The following is a 19,149-nucleotide window of genomic DNA, read 5'->3' as shown; positions in this document are numbered from 1 at the left end:
CACATGACACATTTACCAGACCTCTAAATGCATTGGGGGCGTACCACATTAGGGAGTCCACCCACGATGCTCAAAAATCACATTCAGATGATTGTAATTCGTCTTATCAGAATATAAATTTGCCTGTAAAGTTGTAATCAAATAAAGTAGAACCGTGTTAACAAACTAACATGACAGGTTTTTATTGAAAAGCAAAACATTGTTACGTCTTTATCCCTGCTATAAATCATAAATATAATTAAAAAACACATTTATAAAACACAACTTCATAATATAATATCTGTATAATATAATTTGCGAACAACCTGTCCTGTAGGCTATTTTTATGAACATTTCTGTTAATATATCACAAAACACAAATGTTTTTCAAATGCGATCTAGGTCTCTCTAATTTAATCAAGCCTAGGCATGAACATTTGAATGAATAAATAACCGAACATGGCTGTCTTTGAACACCAGGGACGGCCAGCCCCATTCCCACTGCATTTCAGCACCACAGCAGTGGAGAGAGGGGACTTTTCCACATGGCCACACAATGAAAGAAGCTATCGAATTAATGTTGGAACATTTACAAACTGTCAGGGGGCAGAAAAACAGATTTTGACCTTTGTCAGCTTGGGGATTTGATCCAGCAAAGTGGTTTGTTGAGAACATTTTACAATGCTCCTTTGAAACGAGGCCCTCGCCATGCATTAATCAAAGCACATGTTTCCAAAACTCAAATTATACCTCACTGTTTTTTTTTTTTTTTTTTACAGTTCTACTGTACGATGTTAATAAATGTATCGTCTATTGTAACTCTCCTAGTGTCATGACTTGTGATACTGTATATGTGACTTATTGATAACGAGGCTGTTTCCTGCTATAGGCAGTCGGCTACCTAGTGATTGCAACATTGTAACTTCCTGATGTGAACAGTTGGCAACAATGTATCGTTTCCAAGCAGCTACTGAAGAAGCTCAACTGAAAAGAACCAATAGTGTATAAAACTCTAGTCTATCAATCAAAACAGCCGTTGCTGTTTGGAAGTCACACTCCTTACAGTAGCATCGGCCTCGCTACCTTGGTTACGGGGATAATCAACACGGTCTTCGCTCAGTGGGGTACACTTAGCTGAAGTCCTTAATGAGGAGCTCGTGTCTTCTGTGTGATGTAGAAACACAACTGACAGTAATGTCTGAGCAGCTTGAGGATGTCTCATCCTATGAAGGATATTTGCCTTGGAAATTCTTATTTTATTTCACTTTTACTTAACTTGGCAAGTCAGTCAAGAACAAATTCTTGTTTACAATGACGGCCTACACAGGCCAAACCCGGACAACACTGGGACAATTGTGCGCCGCCCTATGGGACTCCCAATCACGGCCGGATGTGATACAGCCTGGATTCGAACCAGTGGCGCCTCTTGAACTGAGATGCAGTGCCTTAGACTGCTACACCATTATATTGCCATTAAAAAAATATATATATATATATATATATATATATATTTTTTTCTCCCTGACAATTTGGCCACCAACAATTGTATTTATCGGTTAAAAAGCAAACGGCCAAAAGTCGACCCTGATAGATCAGCTCACTGTTGCCCTTTGCCTCACACTGTTAGTCCAAACTGGGACTCCTAGGCCACAGACCAGCCTCACACTGTTAGTCCAAACTGGGACTCCTAGACCACAGACCAGCCTCACACTGTTAGTCCAAACTGGGACTCCTAGACCACAGACCAGGCTCACACTGTTAGTCCAAACTGGGACTCCTAGACCACAGACCAGGCTCACACTGTTAGTCCAAACTGGGACTCCTAGGCCACAGACCAGGCTCAAACACTGTTTGTCCAAACTGGGATTCCCAGACCAGGCTCACACTGTTAGTCCAAACTGGGACTCCTAGGCCACAGACCAGGCTCACACTGTTAGTCCAAACTGGGACTCCTAGGCCACAGACCAGGCTCACACTGTTAGTCCAAACTGGGACTGGGATTCCCAGGCCAGACTCACACTGTTAGTCCAAACTGGGACTCCTAGGCCACAGACCAGGCTCACACTGTTAGTCCAAACTGGGACTCCTAGGCCACAGACCAGGCTCACACTGTTAGTCCAAACTGGGACTCCCAGGCCACAGACCAGGCCACAGACCAGGCCACAGACCAGGCCACAGTCATTTGGAGCAGGTAAATCCACCAGCTCATCCAATGAGGTCATTAAGGACTTGGAACAAAGGGACGAAGGCATGTGGCAGCTCACCATGGACTACAGCTGGGAAATGTTGACCAATGTCCCAAACCCTACATCATAATGTAGCCTGGAGATTATGCAACCATTTAGTCATAGCCTTCAGGTCAAGTCTTGACACGGTGTTTGGGGTCGTAATTGACAGTTGTTAATGATAGTGGAACAGAGAAGATCCTCCCCTGTTTCTATGTTTTCTCTAATGGATCGAGGCAAAGAATGTCTGAAATGTCCCAATGATAAACTGAAGGTCAAGACTCCTACATGAAATTTGAAGTTATTCTGAGAGAGAGAGAGAGACAGAGTCAACACTCACAGATGACACACCTAGGTCCAAAACTGCACTTTATTCCTGTCTCCATGACAACGATCCTTGCCATCCCTGACAATCACGAACCTGCAAAGAGAGCGAAATTGGTTGAACATAACATGTTCACCAGAGAACCTACTCACTCACTGCAATGGTCTGATGGAGTTGCTGAGCACAGTTCACCATCTGTTTCACTGTATTGGCAAATACAGGGGTTTTCGTCTTTGGTTGCCATAGCCTTTCTGTGTGTATCCCATGGCAATATCTGTGTAGTTAGATGAGGGCATGGAGGGTCAGGGTTGTTCTAGTAAACAACCACATTCCTCTGTCAACTACTTCTATTAGTAAACAACCACCTGTTAACTACTACTGTTTGTAAACAACCACTCCTCTGTCAACAACCACATTCCTCTGTCAACAACTACTATTAGCAGTGACTATGAATAGTTAGTATAGCGTGCCTTTCTCTGTAATGGTGGAGTGAACAATTCATTGGTCATTTGTTAATAGTAGCTGGATTGACGGCTATGAATGATTTGTAGACTCTAGTAGTATGATGTTTTCTCTGTCCCGACAATGTGGATGGATGTCCATGAACTGTGGATCATAATGAAGAGTTAGGGCCTCGGTCTGTGTTAATAACTGAGAGTTAGGGCCTCGGTCTGTGTTAATAACTGAGAGTTAGGGCCTCGGTCTGTGTTAATAACTGAGAGTTAGGGCCTCGGTCTGTGTTAATAACTGAGAGTTAGGGCCTCGGTCTGTGTCAATAACTGAGAGTTAGGGCCTCGGTCTGTGTTAATAACTGAGAGTTAGGGCCTCGGTCTGTGTCAATAACTGAGAGTTAGGGCCTCGGTCTGTGTCAATAACTGAGAGTTAGGGCCTCGGTCTGTGTCAATAACTGAGAGTTAGGGCCTCGGTCTGTGTCAATAACTGAGAGTTAGGGCCTCGGTCTGTGTCAATAACTGAGAGTTAGGGCCTCGGTCTGTGTCAATAACTGAGAGTTAGGGCCTCGGTCTGTGTCAATAACTGAGAGTTAGGGCCTCGGTCTGTGTCAATAACTGAGAGTTAGGGCCTCGGTCTGTGTCAATAACTGAGAGTTAGGGCCTCGGTCTGTGTCAATAACTGAGAGTTAGGGCCTCGGTCTGTGTCAATAACTGAGAGTTAGGGCCTCGGTCTGTGTCAATAACTGAGAGTTAGGGCCTCGGTCTGTGTCAATAACTGAGAGTTAGGGCCTCGGTCTGTGTCAATAACTGAGAGTTAGGGCCTCGGTCTGTGTCAATAACTGAGAGTTAGGGCCTCGGTCTGTGTCAATAACTGAGAGTTAGGGCCTCGGTCTGTGTCAATAACTGAGAGTTAGGACCTCGGTCTGTGTCAATAACTGAGAGTTAGGGCCTCGGTCTGTGTCAATAACTGAGAGTTAGGGCCTCGGTCTGTGTCAATAACTGAGAGTTAGGGTAGCCTAGTGGTTAGAGTGTAGAGGTGGCAGGTAGCCGAGTGGTTAGAGTGTAGAGGTGGCAGGTAGCCTAGTGGTTAGAGTGTAGAGGTGGCAGGTAGCCTAGTGGTTAGAACGTTGGACTAGTAACCGGAAGGTTGCAAGATCAAATCCCTGAGCTGACAAGGTACAAAATCTGCCGTTCTGCCCCTGAACAAGGCAGTCAACCCACTGTTCCCCGGTAGGCCGTCATTGTAAATAATAATTTGTTCTTAACTGACTTGCCTAGTTAAATAAAGGTTAAATAAATAGACGGATGGGAGATTAGCCCAGCTCATGTGCTGGTGGTGGATGGGAGATTAGCTCAGCTCATATGCTGGTGGTGGATGGGAGATTAGCCCAGCTCATGTGCTGGTGGTGGATGGGAGATTAGCCCAGCTCATATGCTGGTGGTGGATGGGAGATCAACCCAGCTGGTGGATGGTAGATTAGCCCAGCTCATATGCTGGTGGTGGATGGGAGATTAGCCCAGCTCATATGCTGGTGGTGGATGGGAGATTAGCTCAGCTCATATGCTGGTGGTGGATGGGAGATTAGCCCAGCTCATATGCTGGTGGTGGATGGGAGATTAGCCCAGCTCATGTGCTGGTGGTGGATGGGAGATTAGCCCAGCTCATGTGCTGGTGGTGGATGGGAGATTAGCCCAGCTGGTGGATGGAGATTAGCCCAGCTCATGTGCTGGTGGTGGATGGGAGATTAGCCCAGCTCATGTGCTGGTGGTGGATGGGAGATTAGCTCAGCTCATATGCTGGTGGTGGATGGGAGATTAGCCCAGCTCATGTGCTGGTGGTGGATGGGAGATTAGCTCAGCTCATGTGCTGGTGGTGGATGGGAGATTAGCCCAGCTCATGTGCTGGTGGTGGATGGGAGATTTAGCCCAGCTGGTGGTGGATGGGAGATTAGCCCAGCTCATGTGCTGGTGGTGGATGGAGATTAGCCCAGCTCATGTGCTGGTGTTGGATGGGAGATTAGCCCTGCTGGTGGTGGATGGGAGATTAGCCCAGCTGGTGGTGGATGGGAGATTAGCCCAGCTGGTGGTGGATGGGAGATTAGCCCAGCTGGTGGTGGATGGGAGATTAGCCCAGCTGGTGGTGGATGGGAGATTAGCCCAGCTGGTGGTGGATGGGAGAGTAGCCCAGCTGGTGGTGGATGGGAGATTAGCCCAGCTCATGTGCTGGTGGTGGATGGGAGATTAGCCCAGCTGGTGGTAGATGGAGATTAGCCCAGCTCATGTGCTGGTGGTATTTGGGAGATTAGCCCAGCTGGTGGTGGTAGTTGGTAGATTAGCCCAGCTGGTGGTGGATGGTAGATTAGCCCAGCTGGTGGTAGATGGTAGATTAGCCCAGCTCATGTGCTGGTGGTAGTTGGGAGATTAGCCCGGCTGGTGGTAGTTGGTAGATTAGCCCAGCTGGTGGTAGTTGGTAGATTAGCCCAGCTGGTGGTAGATGATGGGAGATTAGCCCAGCTGGTGGTGGATGGTAGATTAGCCCAGCTGGTGGTGGATGGTAGATTAGCCCAGCTGGTGGTGGATGGTAGATTAGCCCAGCTGGTGGTGGATGGTAGATTAGCCCAGCTGGTGGTGGATGGTAGATTAGCCCAGCTGGTGGTGGATGGTAGATTAGCCCAGCTGGTGGTGGATGGTAGATTAGCCCAGCTGGTGGTGGATGGTAGATTAGCCCAGCTGGTGGTGGATGGTAGATTAGCCCAGCTGGTGGTGGATGGTAGATTAGCCCAGCTGGTGGTGGATGGTAGATTAGCCCAGCTGGTGGTGGATGGTAGATTAGCCCAGCTGGTGGTGGATGGTAGATTAGCCCAGCTGGTGGTGGATGGTAGATTAGCCCAGCTGGTGGTGGATGGTAGATTAGCCCAGCTGGTGGTGGATGGTAGATTAGCCCAGCTGGTGGTGGATGGTAGATTAGCCCAGCTGGTGGTGGATGGTAGATTAGCCCAGCTGGTGGTGGATGGTAGATTAGCCCAGCTGGTGGTGGATGGTAGATTAGCCCAGCTGGTGGTGGATGGTAGATTAGCCCAGCTGGTGGTGGATGGTAGATTAGCCCAGCTGGTGGTGGATGGTAGATTAGCCCAGCTGGTGGTGGATGGTAGATTAGCCCAGCTGGTGGTGGATGGTAGATTAGCCCAGCTGGTGGTGGATGGTAGATTAGCCCAGCTGGTGGTGGATGGTAGATTAGCCCAGCTGGTGGTGGATGGTAGATTAGCCCAGCTGGTGGTGGATGGTAGATTAGCCCAGCTGGTGGTGGATGGTAGATTAGCCCAGCTCAGAGCTGGTGGTGGATGGTAGATTAGCCCAGCTCATGAGCTGGTGGTGGATGGTAGATTAGCCCAGCTCATGAGCTGGTGGTGGATGGTAGATTAGCCCAGCTCATGAGCTGGTGGTGGATGGTAGATTAGCCCAGCTGGTGGTGGATGGTATATTAGCCTATATATGACTGTCTTGGACTATATGACTGTCTTGGACACTGTACTCTATATATGACTGTCTTGGACACTGTGCTCTATATATGACTGTCTTGGACTATATGACTGACTTTGGTGGGCCAGAAGGATGCAGTTGGGCGGGCCAGAAGGATGGACTTGGGCGGGCCAGAAGGATGGACTTGGGCGGGCCAGAAGGATGGACTTGGGCGGGCCAGAAGGATGGACTTGGGCGGGCCAGAAGGATGGACTTGGGCGGGCCAGAAGGATGGACTTGGGCGGGCCAGAAGGATGGACTTGGGCGGGCCAGAAGGATGGACTTGGGCGGGCCAGAAGGATGGACTTGGGCGGGCCAGAAGGATGGACTTGGGCGGGCCAGAAGGATGGACTTGGGCGGGCCAGAAGGATGGACTTGGGCGGGCCAGAAGGATGCACTTGGGTGGGCCAGAAGGATGCACTTGGGCGGGCCAGAAGGATGGACTTGGGCGGGCCAGAAGGATGCAGTTGGGCGGGCCAGAAGGATGCACTTGGGCGGGCCAGAAGGATGGACTTGGGCGGGCCAGAAGGATGGACTTGGGCGGGCCAGAAGGATGGACTTGGGCGGGCCAGAAGGATGCAGTTGGGTGGGCCAGAAGGATGCAGTTGTGCGGGCCAGAAGGCTAATTGAAGTCAGTGCTGCGCTCAGCGCTGAACTGTTCCATGCGTAAAGCATCTGCCACACACACGCACAGTGTGTGCCTGTGTGTGTCCTGCAGAGAGCTGGCTTTCTGACCTCCCTCATATGTGCTGTGTGATGTACAGAGATAGATTTCATCCAAACAAGATATGAACTTCCACAGATGAGTGTGTGTGTGCAGCTGGGGCCTCTGTCTTTCTCTTTCTAAGTTTGTAACTGCACAGGGTGGGGTTGGAATAGTCATCCTTACCAAAGCATTCCTCTCCACCTAACAAACTATCTCCAATTAGATCCAATCATATTTTCCTCTGTTCCCCCGTAGCTCCATGAACACCAGTGGGACCTTCCCTTTGAGAAGAGAGAGACATTAAACTGTTTTTCCCTCAAAGCTAAACCAGTCATTTCCTGGATTAGTTTATGGGGCGGGACACAAATATCCCAGAAGCATCACCAAAGGCAGATAGCTAAAGGCTATTGGCTGAGGCTCTGCTGCTTACGTGTGTCACTCGCAGAAATGACCATCTGCTTCCTGACAGATTAGCTGTAGTCCTCTGTAGTTCAGTTAGCAGAGCACGGTCCTCTGTAGTTCAGTTAGTAGAACATGGTCCTCTGTAGTTCAGTTAGTAGAACATGGTCCTCTGTAGTTCAGTTAGTAGAACATGGTCCTCTGTAGTTCAGTTAGTAGAACATGGTCCTCTGTAGTTCAGTTAGTAGAACATGGTCATCTGTAGTTCAGTTAGTAGAACATGGTCCTCTGTAGTTCAGTTAGTAGAACATGGTCCTCTGTAGTTCAGTTAGTAGAACACGGTCCTCTGATGTTCAGTTAGTAGAACACGGTCCTCTGTAGTTCAGTTAGTAGAACACGGTCCTCTGCAGTTCAGTTAGTAGAACACGGTCCTCTGTAGTTCAGTTAGTAGAACACGGTCCTCTGTAGTTCAGTTAGTAGAACACGGTCCTCTGCAGCTCAGTTAGTAGAACACGGTTCCCTGTAGTTCATGGCGCTTGCAAGGCCAGAATAGTGGGTTCGATTCCCAGGACCACTAATACATCAAATTAATGCATGCGTGACTGTAAGTGTTGTTTGACAAAAGCATCTGCTAAATGACATATTATATCTACATATTCTGTTATGTGCCACTCTCAGAAATGACCATCTGCTAAATGACATATTATATCTACATATTCTGTTATATGTGCCACTCTCAGAAATGACCATCTGCTAAATGACAGATCAGCTGTTTTGAGTCACAGATGTTTATAACCAGTTTGAGATGACACACTGGATTTCAGTGCTCTTAATTCAGCCGTAAGAAAAATCCCTATGAGGTTAATCCCTGAGGTGTTGATTCAGTGAGCGAGGTGCTGCTGGTCTGCACACAGTGGAAAGATTTATTATGTGTCGAGCTGGAAGTCTGTTTCTTTTCAAACTGTTGTTTTGTCAATCCCTTGGGATGCCCTACACCCCTACACTGGAACAAAGTCAGTGAGTATGTGGAGGCAGTCTGTACTCTTAAAGACTTTTTTTTTTTTTTTTTTTTTTTTACCGAACACTCATGCGCAGATAGATGTAGGATCTTAATTTAAATTTGTAGTTTATTTGAAGTTTTAGAAAGATTCTGAAGTTTATAATTTCAGACTTCATTTTCCCGTACGAAAAATGTATCAACCCCAACAAAAATGTCCATTAATTATAATCCACATAATTCCACTTCCTGTTGCTGTGGGATTATTTTCCTGCTGTAGCAAAACTGTACACAACCAGAGACCATTCTTATAATAATATTTTGAAATTGTTCTTTTGAAATGTCGATGTGGCACAAATGTGTAAAGTGGGTCATTTTACACAGACTCAATATTTTCTAATGGAGGTTCTGAAAAACTGATATGTTCCATTCTGTAGTTAAATTCGAGACTCCAGTCTTCAATTGACTTGACTTATTGGCGACATGCCAAGGCTAGATGGGCAAAATCACAGCAGTTGTTTTTTGTGCAGAAACTCTTATAGGTTGTGTCCAAACAAAATGGCCGACCTTGACATGTTGTCCTGACTCTTTGAAAATGCTGTTTTTCCTCTGATGGGAATGTCGATCTGCCTGAGTTTTCTCACACTGGACTAATAGTTGGCTGGTCTCTTCCTCTTCTGTCCCTCTCCTGCCCCCCGGCTGTGCAGTATTGAATGTGTTCTGGAGAGTGGGTGTCAAATTCACTGGATGAATCCTGTTTTTCCACAGAATCGCTACATTTACTGCCAGAACCCGATCCGTCGAGGACTCCTTGACCGGACATTTTGGCTAACTCGTCAGATGGAAGCTCTTAAAATAATGTGCTGAGTTATACTAACTTCTCTGAGAAACTGGCCTCTCCCAGGGCTCCTGGACAACCATGTTGGCTCGCTCCACAGATGAAGTCTTTCAGATGTTCTGGCTTACACTGCCCTGAGAAACAGACAGAAGCCAGACATAGGGTTTGTCTTTGAGTGGTCTGTCCTCACCTTACCGGAAACAGCATTGGTTTGACTCACCCCACCTATAGATGTGCTTGGTACAGTGGACAGAAGCCAGACACGGGTTCACGGGGTCTCTATCTTCACTTGGTTTTCAAAAACCCATTTGCTGAGAAGTGGGAAAGGGACCTCTGACTTTCTCATCCGATAATGAGTTTTGAGAAGGAGGCTAGGAGAGAGGACGTGAGGAATCAAGGAAATAGCATTGTGATAATACAACAGTGAGAGTTGTGACAGAGGTTGATAGTTCTGCCTCGGTTATCTTCACCTGTGGTCTGTGGGAGAGTGTAGAGTTTGAATCATTTTACTACCAGAAATAAGACATGTATTGTACTATTCTAAAGTTTGTAATGGGAACTGAGAGTCATTTTGCGTCTTCTGTGTGTGTGTGTGTGTGTGTGTGTGTGTGTGTGAGGTATCTCTCTGAGGAACACAGACTCTGCCAGTTTGCTAAAACATCTGACCATGGCTGTTTTCTCTCTCTGTCCAAATATAATCATGTATGGTTTAGCTCTATTATAAACCATTGGTACATTTGATCCTGTCGTTCTAACCATGAACACACACACACACACACACACACACGCTCGGGCATGTTTGTCTGTTAATGTTCCCCATGCTGTTCCCCACACCCAGCTCAACCCTGATAGGTCTACAGGTCTGTTGTGTCCACCCAGCTCAACCCTGATAGGTCTACAGGTCTGTTGTGTCCACCCAGCTCAACCCTGATAGGTCTACAGGTCTGTTGTGTCCACCCAGCTCAACCCTGATAGGTCTACAGGTCTGTTGTGTCCACCCAGCTCAACCCTGATAGGTCTACAGGTCTGTTGTGTCCACCCAGCTCAACCCTGATAGGTCTACAGGTCTGTTGTGTCCACCCAGCTCAACCCTGATAGGTCTACAGGTCTGTTGTGTCCACCCAGTTCAACCCTGATAGGTCTACAGGTCTGTTGTGTCCACCCAGCTCAACCCTGATAGGTCTACAGGTCTGTTGTGTCCACCCAGCTCAACCCTGATAGGTCTACAGGTCTGTTGTGTCCACCCAGCTCAACCCTGATAGGTCCACAGGTCTGTTGTGTCCACCCAGCTCAACCCTGATAGGTCCACAGGTCTGTTGTGTCCACCCAGCTCAACCCTGATAGGTCTGTTAGAGTTCTTTCCATCCATGGATTAGCTGGTGTTTTATTGTGGACATCATCTCATCCAGACACGCTGCCAAAGCCCTGAAACTCTCTGTCAGTTACTGAAGTGAAACCAGCTGTCTGCACCATGTCTGGAGATTCTCTCTCTTCTTTCTCTCTCCACCTGACTCGTCCAGAACAGCATGTGTCAATTCTCTCCCCCTGCTCCCTGACTCCCCCATGACTCCCCCATGACTCCCCCAGCTCGCTGTCCGAGGAATCAGCTGAGGTGTAAATCAGTATAGGGAGGTAGCAGTGGTCACCATGGGAACATCCCATGATTCTCATAAACTTCCTCCAGCAGGGATTCGTCATGGCATTGGGACGGACACACACACACAGTGGTCTAAAATCATTTGTGATACCGCTTATCCACTTGAGAGACCATAGTTCCAGCAGACATCCTGAACCATGTTCTTCAACTAGTTCTCCACAAAGAGAACATACTTGTTCTGCCAATTCTTTTTACTGACATAGTTTCTTGTTGCTGCTCCTACTCATAACATAACAACCCAACCTGGCAAACACAGTGTTGGTGAACAGCCACCCAGCCACAGCCCAAAGGGAAAGGGTTGCTCTTCCTCATCTTCAACCAAACAACCCTTGGCCTTCATGTCCTGTAATAGCCGTTGACTCCAGCTGGTGCCTGTATGACGAGGAAGGAATAAACTGGCAGCAACACATGTTGACTAAGGTCCTCCAATCGTGGAAGAGGGTGACTATTCACTGGGTGGGAGGTGGGTAAGTGGAACGAGAGGAGAAAGCAGAAGGAGAGGAAAAAGACAAGGATATAGCTGAGAGGGGTGAGGTGGGGTAAGGTGATGTGAGAGGTGAATGGAGGGGAGGGGAAATACATGCACACATTACCAAAGGCTAGCTGACAGAAGGTCAAAGGTCAAACCAAGGCTGTCCAGTCAGTGTGTCCTGGGAGAAAAGCGAGCCGATTCTGGGCATGTGGATGATAGTGATTGAGAGCACGTGTGAAAGATCCTTCCAGCTGGGCAAGGTCTATTCAGCAGAACCCCAGGCAGACTCCTAAAGTACAAACGGAAAGCAGCTGGTGTTGTGCTCAACTATAGACCTGAAAGAATCAGGAGAAAAGGTTCCTCATCGGAGAACAGGTTCCTCATCGGAGAACAGGTTCCTCATCGGAGAACAGGTTCCTCATCGGAGAACAGGTTCCTCATCGGAGAACCAGTTCAGTACTGGTCAACAAAAGGCAAAAGTAATGTGATTCGGAAAACATCCTTGATTGAACTCCAGTTTGAGACTGGAAGGAAAAGGACATTCAACATGCATTCTCATTTGAGCTTTGTACAATACTAGGTCATTTTCAAAGAGTTTATTTCTATGTTATGACCTGGGTCTCTGTCTCTCTCTCTCTCAAAGCAACGCCCGCCTCTACTACTGCCCCGTCTAATCCAATCGTGTGGTTATATGCAAATTACAAGAGGCCGCGTCTTACCCAATTACATTAATCCAACTATCCTTTGTGGAACCTTGCGACTAGCAGGCAGAAAGAAACATAAAGATTTGACCGGGGTTCAACTGTAAATAATATATCACAGATAGATGGAGCGTCGTTACCAGTATCTTTGTTAATATGGCTTGTTCAAACAAAAGACAAGTTTCTCTGAAAACCGTATATTCACAGACGAGTTGACGGAACAGTATTTCCCAGCAACTAGAACAATACCAATGTGCCTGATATGCAGTGAGTCTGTATCTCTGGTGAAAAGTGCCGATGTTAAGCTCCATTATGACACCCAGGCATAGTAACGTGGATCAGACGTATCCCCCGAACACGGAGGTGAGAACAAACAAGATGAACCAACTCCAATCCCAATATGAGAGGTCCTTGTCAATTCCCTGACAGCACAACAACGTGCAATGGAGTGTTCACTGAGGATAGCCTGGGTTTTTGGGGAAAACACAACAACGTGCAATGGAGTGTTCACTGAGGATAGCCTGGGTTTTTGGGGAAACCACAACAACGTGCAATGGAGTGTTCACTGAGGATAGCCTGGGTTTTTGGGGAAAACACAACAACGTGCAATGGAGTGTTCACTGAGGATAGCCCGGGTTTTTGGGGAAAACACAACAACGTGCAATGGAGTGTTCACTGAGGATAGCCTGGGTTTTTGGGGAAAACGCAACAACGTGCAATGGAGTGTTCACTGAGGATAGCCTGGGTTTTTGGGGAAAACACAACAACGGAGAAAAAGCTTTTCAGACACTGAGATGGTAAAACAATGGACGCGTGAAGTTGCTGACAACTTACTTGAAGGTAAACAGATGATCTCAGAGAAAAGATCAAACGGACTCCACAGCAATGAGGAGAACTAACAAATTAGCTGAAGATTTGACTTCACAACTTGATGAGGTCATTCAGAATACACCAAGTATTTCGTTATCTGTGGATGAATCAACAGAGAAAACTGATAATGCTCCGTGTCTGGTGTTTGTGAGATTTTTAGGACGAAACAAAGAAGGAATTCTGTGAGGAAGCTGTTGTGCTTTAACACATCTAGAAACACACACACACACACACACACACACACACAGGATATCCATGAGGCCATCAAAGAGATGCTGATTAAAAAGGGGGAGTGATCTGATGACTCCGGCCAGCGCTCCCTCCCCTGAGAAAACCATTAGTTTGAGAGGATGGGAAAACGATGATGATACCCGGGGCCTCATTTGTCAATACCCGGGGCCTCATTTGTCAATACCTGGGGCCTCATTTGTCAATATTGCGCAGAAACTATTCTAAAATACTGATGAATAGAATGTAGAATGTTCGTACAAGTAGAAAAAGTGTGATTTTCTAAAATAATCCTACGAGCGTCATACACACACCGGTAGGAGGGAACTGTTGATAAATACCAACTGTTCACAGCCTCAGTGCTCGTGCACCACCTTGGCTATTTGTATTTAGAAACATCCTTATATAACCTGGTCTAAATCATCTCTTTAAAGTCTGTGTGGAATATACACCGCCGTACCATGAAATACAATGGCACCACCCCCCAAAATAACGATGCATTTGTTTTCGAATCTGAGTCTGAAATAGAGGTGCTAGTGTCTGAGATTGAATACAACCAAAAGGTTTTATTTGGCTCGGTTGTGCTTTGACCAGTAAAAATAAAATCATAGCTACAAAGAGATGAACCATTAGGACAATTCAAGTTGCTTTAGCAACGGCACTTGTGTAGGTATAACACTCACCAGTAAGCCATTCATCAACAACAGCTCTCTCCTGTAGGCGTATAGGCCAACATTATCAAGGCACAAGGTGAGACCCAGATGCAGACACGGGAGGCAGATGGTTGGAGTCTTACAATGTTTAATAATCCAAAAGGAATAGGCAAGAGAATGGTCGTGGACAGGTTAAAGGTCAAAACCAGATCAGAGTCCAGGAGGTACAGAGTGGCAGACAGGCTCATGGTCAAGCAGGCAGAATGGTCAGGCAGGCGAGTACAGAGTCCAGAAACAGGCAAGGGTCAAAACCAGGAGGACTAGAAAAAGGAGAATAGCAAAAGGAGTACAGGAAAAACACGCTGGTTGAATAGACTAAACATACATGACGAACTGGCACAGAGACAGGAAACACAGGGATAAATACACTGGGACAGAGAGACAGGAAACACAGGGATAAATACACTGGCACAGAGACAGGAAACACAGGGATAAATACACTGGTACAGAGAGACAGGAAACACAGGGATAAATACACTGGCACAGAGAGACAGGAAACACAGGGATAAATACACTGGCACAGAGACAGGAAACACAGGGATAAATACACTGGCACAGAGACAGGAAACACAGGGATAAATACACTGGCACAGAGACAGGAAACACAGGGATAAATACACTGGCACAGAGAAAGGAAACACAGGGATAAATACACTGGCACAGAGACAGGAAACACAGGGATAAATACACTGGCACAGAGACAGGAAACACAGGGATAAATACACTGGCACAGAGACAGGAAACACAGGGATAAATACACTGGCACAGAGAGACAGGAAACACAGGGATAAATACACTGGCACAGAGACAGGAAACACAGGGATAAATACACTGGCACAGAGAGACAGGAAACACAGGGATAAATACACTGGCACAGAGAGACAGGAAACACAGGGATAAATACACTGGTACAGAGAGACAGGAAACACAGGGATAAATGCACTGGCACAGAGAGACAGGAAACACAGGGATAAATACACTGGCACAGAGAGACAGGAAACACAGGGATAAATACACTGGCACAGAGACAGGAAACACAGGGATGAATACACTGGCACAGAGAGACAGGAAACACAGGGATAAATACACTGGCACAGAGAGACAGGAAACACAGGGATAAATACACTGGCACAGAGAGACAGGAAACACAGGGATGAATACACTGGCACAGAGAGACAGGAAACACAGGGATAAATACACTGGCACAGAGAGACAGGAAACACAGGGATAAATACACTGGCACAGAGAGACAGGAAACACAGGGATGAATACACTGGCACAGAGAGACAGGAAACACAGGGATAAATACACTGGGACAGAGAGACAGGAAACACAGGGATAAATACACTGGCACAGAGACAGGAAACACAGGGATAAATACACTGGTACAGAGAGACAGGAAACACAGGGATAAATACACTGGCACAGAGAGACAGGAAACACAGGGATGAATACACTGGCACAGAGAGACAGGAAACACAGGGATAAATACACTGGCACAGAGAGACAGGAAACACAGGGATAAATACACTGGCACAGAGAGACAGGAAACACAGGGATGAATACACTGGCACAGAGAGACAGGAAACACAGGGATAAATACACTGGCACAGAGAGACAGGAAACACAGGGATAAATACACTGGCACAGAGAGACAGGAAACACAGGGATAAATACACTGGCACAGAGAGACAGGAAACACAGGGATAAATACACTGGCACAGAGAGACAGGAAACACAGGGATGAATACACTGGCACAGAGAGACAGGAAACACAGGGATAAATACACTGGCACAGAGAGACAGGAAACACAGGGATAAATACACTGGCACAGAGAGACAGGAAACACAGGGATAAATACACTGGCACACAGAGACAGGAAACACAGGGATAAATACACTGGCACAGAGACAGGAAACACAGGGATAAATACACTGGCACAGAGACAGGAAACACAGGGATAAATACACTGGCACAGAGACAGGAAACACAGGGATAAATACACTGGCACAGAGACAGGAAACACAGGGATAAATACACTGGCACAGAGACAGGAAACACAGGGATAAATACACTGGCACAGAGACAGGAAACACAGGGATGAATACACTGGCACAGAGAGACAGGAAACACAGGGATAAATACACTGGCACAGAGACAGGAAACACAGGGATAAATACACTGGCACAGAGACAGGAAACACAGGGATAAATACACTGGCACAGAGACAGGAAACACAGGGATAAATACACTGGCACAGAGAGACAGGAAACACAGGGATAAATACACTGAGGAAAAGAAACAACACCTGGAGGGGGTGGAGCTGATCACAGGAGCAGGTGAAACAGATCAGGGCGTGACAAACATAGCTGTTCTGCAGAATAAACTAGTCTCGCGTTCCAACACATTCACCTGCACATTAAGTGAAAGCCATTTCTGTTCACATCTTTCAACTGGTATTTGGGATGGGCACTTTTATGGCGATGTGGGTGACGTCCATTTGCTCTGTTCGTATTTGGGATGGGCACTCTTTTATGGCGATGTGGGTGACGTCCATTTGCTCTGTTCGTATTTGGGATGGGCACTTTTATGGCGATGTGGGTGACGTCCATTTGCTCTGTTCGTATTTGGGATGGGCACTCTTTTATGGCGATGTGGGTGACGTCCATTTGCTCTGTTTGTATTTGGGATGGGCACTCTTTTATGGCGATGTGGGTGACGTCCATTTGCTCTGTTTGTATTTGGGATGGGCACTCTTTTATGGCGATGTGGGTGACGTCCATTTGCTCTGTTTGTATTTGGGATGGGCACTCTTTTATGGCGATGTGGGTGACGTCCATTTGCTCTGTTCGTATTTGGGATGGGCACTCTTTTATGGCGATGTGGGTGACGTCCATTTGCTCTGTTCGTATTTGGGAACCCATTGATGGCAAGGAAACTCCTTTTGACCTCCAACCTGTTGTGCGATGGTGTATGAAAAGTGTATGTTATAGTTTGTTTTGCTTATGATAGCATCCAAAAGATTGGCTCATCGAGGTATGCTGAAAAGTGTCCCGCTGTGTCCCGTTGTCAAAAAACCCGAGGGTGGATAGCACTTGGATGTGCACCGGAATGGCATATGTTAGCCTTTCTAAAGTAGGTCTTTAATCCTCACAAAAATCCTCAGATTGGTTTTGGGAAACAATATCTGATCTATACTTTCTTCCAAAAAAAGTCCCACCTGTCTCTAAAAAACAAGCCGCATTTAGCAGAGAGCATCTTCCAACTGAGCAGGAGCAGCCATTCCATTTCCCGTTATCTAGTTTTTATGGTATTTAAACATTGGTTTCACTTTCACACATGCCTCCTAATTTAACAAATTACTGGACGTTATATGGATTATTACCGTGACAAATGAACTGATCATATATATAGCCTGGAAGTATATGTTGCATAAATTCACTGTGGAAATAAATATTCAGAAATGAAACAATTTCACACATTTTCAACATGTACAGATTGGTTGAAGTGCTATAGAGGATGTTGTCCTTCTGGCAGGTTCTCCCATCTCAGCCCAGGAACTCTGTAGTTCTGTCAGAGTGGTCATTGGGTTCTTGGTCACCTCCCTCATCGAAGGTCCTTCCTGCCTGGTTTCTCAGTTTGGTTGGACGGCCAGCTCTAGGCAGAGTCGGGGTAATTCCATATTTTTTCAATTTGCTAATGATGGAGATCACTGTGCTCTTGGAAACTTTCAACACTCTAGAAATTGTTTTATACCCTTCCCAGATACAGTGCCTTTGGAACATATTCAGACCCCTTGACTTTTTCCACATTTTGTTACATTACAGCCTTATTCTAAAATGGATTACATGTTTTTTTAAATCCTCAGAAATCTATACACAATATCAAAAAAATCATAATTATAAAGCGAAAAAAACAGATTTATAAACATTTTTGCAAATGTATATATAAAAAGAAAAACAATACCTTATTTACATAAGTATTCAGACCCTCGACTCGAAATTGAGCTCAGGTGTATCTTGTTTTCATTGATTGGAGTCCACCTGTGGTAAATTCAATTGATTGGACATGATTTGGAAAGACACACACCTGTCTATATAAGGTTCCACAGTTGACAGTTGTCGTGACGTTGTATGTGTTAATATGATGACTGTTGTTCATCGACTTATTAAACGTTTCTAATTGCGTGATTAACTGAATCAAGCAATTATTAACCTGGGGCACCATAGGAAAACTAGGTTTTATTGAGTTTCTATTTCCCAAATTAACTCAAAGAATATCAGAATATCGATTTTACAACAGCCGCTAATTAACCAGTTGCCTCTACAATCTGGTTCTGAACGTCATATAGCCCGTGAATCTGCACGGACCCGGGTCTCACCAATGAGTTCGTACCACACCAATCTTAGTTGAATATTTATTTACTAAAAAGCTAAAATGATGATAAAAGATACACATAGACAAAACACATTAGAGGCTATTGATTAGAACTTAGTATAACAGGCCAATACACTATGGCGCGTGTTACCCACAATGAGGATTTCAAAGAGAGAGAGAAAAAAGAAAGTACACGAGAGAAACATACATTTGGGTGAATTTGTCAGCTATGCTATTCTAACCCTAGCCTTGCCCCAAACTGCCGCTCTTATGGGTCAGAATATAATGATGTAATTACTTGGGGAAGGTCTCCAAGGACTCTCTGCGTGGACCGTTCAGGCTGCTCGATGACTCACTTCTCCGGCGTCCTCACATCGTCCTCACGATGTCAGTGTCCTTTTGGCTTAGGAGTCTGTTCCCTTGCTCTGGAAGGGGTCTTCTGAGGACAGACAGCTCTGTAGCTCAGAGCTCACAGCATAGGAATGAAACCTTTTAGATACCATGGTTTGCTGGGATTGGATGCTAGGGGTCCGGCTTGAATTCACCCGCTTAGACACAGCTACTCATCCGTAGCTTGGGTAGAAAAATATTTATTTGTCTTCAAACTTGTGTTGCGTTCTGGGTTCGTTGACGTTTTAGACCTTGGCTGCCGCTTGGGTCACATAGTCTTGTCTGTAAATTCTTTACTCA

General features: G+C 46.2%; 1 protein-coding gene across 7 annotated transcripts in view; it reads left to right on the top strand.

The window, feature by feature from the left end:
- The window catches only part of LOC112240213 (abl interactor 1), a 99,030-nt gene that overhangs the window by 28,073 nt on the left and 51,808 nt on the right, over positions 1-19,149 (top strand). The window lies entirely within an intron of this gene.

The sequence above is a fragment of the Oncorhynchus tshawytscha genome, linkage group LG16 (genome assembly GCF_018296145.1).
Source record: "Oncorhynchus tshawytscha isolate Ot180627B linkage group LG16, Otsh_v2.0, whole genome shotgun sequence".
Classification (NCBI taxonomy): Eukaryota; Metazoa; Chordata; class Actinopteri; order Salmoniformes; family Salmonidae; genus Oncorhynchus; species Oncorhynchus tshawytscha.
The sequence above is the reverse complement of the archived record's forward strand: the minus strand, read 5'-3'. Positions and strand labels throughout refer to the sequence as shown.